Here is a 3122-nt window from a genome sequence, read left to right on the forward strand (position 1 = left end):
CCGGTGTGCTGTCTCAGAGAATCTGTTGTTTACATCCAAACCTTCATTTTCTACTATGTACTAGACTTCTGAGCTGTGGGAAGAATATAAAGAAATATAATCAATCTGATAGAGAAGGTAAAAAAAAAAAAAGATTATCTGTATTATTCTTGTTGTCGCCTCTGTAACATGAATGGGCTGGAAAGGAGAAATGTATTTCTTCTAGGTAGGTGGTGGGGGCAGGCATCACGAATAAGGTGGATTTTCAGCTCTGTCTGTAAGGAAACCCAGAGGAAAGGAGAAAGGCCCTTGGGTATGTGGTGGTTGGGGTAGTCTGAGCAAAAACAAGGGTGGAAAAGCGCACAGGGGATTTGGAACGATAGTAAGGAGACTGGTTTGACTGTGATTCATAATTCCAAGGGTATAATGTGGGGAGGTCTTTATCTCCAGGTCAAGGAGTTGAGGGGAGCTGACAGACTTCTCTGAGCAGGGAAATGACTGTATGAAATTGTGATCAGGCAACGATATTAGAGTGATAGCAGTAGAAACAAAGAAAGGAGAAATGCAAAACATATTCTAACCAATCAACAGGGCTTGGTAACTCTTTCCAAGGGAACCGAGTGCAAAGGGGTCCAGGATGGCAGAGGCGTTGACCCTAGATGAGTTGCAAAATGGGGCATTGCTTAAATTCCAGGAGGTCCTGTGGTATCCCAGGCGTTTTTGTTTAAAATAACTTTTTCTTTATTATAAATGAAAAACATTTGCATGACATATTTTGGAAATGAAAACACACACACACCAACTCCTAAGATGCACAAGTTATCACAACACCCAGAAATGATCACTGAGGTCTGTCAACATTTTCTTTTCTGTGCTCTCAATTCCTTTGCTTTGACTCTCTGTGTATACGTATAATATTTATCTACACATGTGGGTAATAGGTAATGTTTATGGTTATTTCCATATATAAATATGTCACTGGCTGTTTATCCACAGCATCATTTTTGAAAATCTTTCCTTTCCACCTCCAAAACCCAATATGTTTTGCTTGTGGGAGCTTGAGAAAATACAGACAGAAAAAAAAGAAAAAAAAAAAAAGAAGAAAATAAATGTCTTCTATTTTTCTAAACTAGGTACTTTGATATGTATAGATTTTTATTTCTGTACTTATACACTGGTGTTCCTCTCAAAAATCGGAATCATTCCAAATAAAGTAGCTAGTACTTATAAAACACCTAGTATGTGTCTGATACCGTTCTCAGTACCTTATTCACCTCAGCCCATTTATGCTTCTGTGCTGAATCCTCCTTACACTTTTCATGTCATTAAATAGCTTTTCACAACTTCATTTTAATGGCTTTTTGACGTACCATTGTAAGGAAGTTCTAGAATGTTCTATAACCAATTTTTTGGGAAAAAAGCCTTTATGGAGTGTTGTCATTTTGCCCTCCTGAGAGTTGTGTTACTCTGCACTCCTACCAATAGTCTATGAGAGGGTGAGTCTTTCTGCATTTTTGATAACTTGTGTGTGTGTGTTTTTTTTAACCATTTAATAGTATAAAAATGGTCTTAACTGCTTTAACATCTTGTTCTTTGGACACCATTGATGTAGAGCACTGTTCCCTGGGTCCTTGAATTTTTTCTGCTAATTGCTTGTTTTTGTTATTTTCCTATTTCCCCCAAACAGGAAGGGGAATTTTCTTTTTTTTTTCTTAATCTTTTTTTTCCCATTTATTTGTGAGAGTTCTCCATATATCAATCATAGGACACTTTCGCCATAGGTACTGAACATGGGTTCTTTATACGACACTCACTTTTACATTTTGTTTATGGTTTTTAATGTACAGAGGGTGAAGTGTACAAATGTTTCCATTATGATTTATTGCCTTTGGAGTTACGCCGAGAAAGCGCTTCCTCATCTCAAGATTATTTACTTGTAATTTCTTTTAATTCCTCTAATGTTTTCTGAACCATCTGGAATTCAACCTGATAGGATGTCGACAGCATTTTGACTTTGAATCCTTTGATGCAGAAATCCCGAGATGGGAAGTTGGGATTACCGGAGGGAAAGACTCTCTGCCTGTCTCCTACTTGTCACTTAGGTGCAGCCCCCTCTCACCCATTAGCTAGTTCGCATCTCTCTGTCTGTCCTCTTTACTCCCATCTAACTGCTGTTGATTAACCCCAAACCCCATCTCTCTCTCTCTCTCTTTCTCTCTCTCTCTCTTTCTGTTTCTTAAAAGTTTCTCAGACCTTGATTAGGTCTTCATGAAACTTCATGAAACATCTCAAAATGCTAGAAAAGTTGACTTAAACATGGTGAGCTTGGACTGGAGATAGTTTTGCCGTCTCAATATATCATTTTAGAAATCAAATTGTAGGTTTTTGTCCTCCCGTCGCTTCTAATGGAAACAAAGATCTTTAAGTGCCACTCGAGCACTTAGGCAATAGGGGCAATTAAGCGTTGATGGTCATCACTTTTAGATGACAGTAAGAATAAACAAATTCCACACGTCTCTAAGTTGTTATATGTTTCGGGGAAAATCTTGCTGACTTTTTCCATGAATTGTTACTTTTTTTAAAGACTGTATGCCTGCGGAGTTTATTCCCTTAAACATATGTTGCTGGCATTGCAAGAATGTGATGGGAAGAAAACGCAGTTCAGACACAGAAAAAGCCAGTTTTCTTGTTATTTCGGTAACCCGTGGGCAAGACTAAGTTCCACAAATAAACATTCGGTTGCTCGTCTTAAATGTTGTGGCCGCTTCACGAGGGTAAATATTCTAATGCTGAAATCCACGAACAGCTAAAAAACACAAAGCGTGATCTTGTTTGAGAATCACACGACTGCAAATATCAACACGGGATGTGGCTTTATATACTCAATCCCCAAGTATCTTTAATAGTATGTGGCTTTAAGAAGGGCTGCTGGACCGTCAAAGGCTTCCACCTCCCCAAGCATCATTCAGATTTAGAAATGCGCGTAACTGCCCCAAATAGCCAAGTCACCTATAATTTTAGTAATGTCCATTTATGCTTCCGGGGAAGTGTTTTCATAAACATCTCACCTGGCACTTTTGAGTCTTGAGTTCATGCTGTAAATAGCTGAGGTGGGGTCTGGTTTGAGGTTATAATTTTTGCTT

Source organism: Enhydra lutris, unplaced genomic scaffold (assembly GCF_002288905.1).
Source record: "Enhydra lutris kenyoni isolate GAN:26980312 unplaced genomic scaffold, ASM228890v2 scaffoldscaffold63, whole genome shotgun sequence".
NCBI classification, from domain to species: Eukaryota; Metazoa; Chordata; class Mammalia; order Carnivora; family Mustelidae; genus Enhydra; species Enhydra lutris.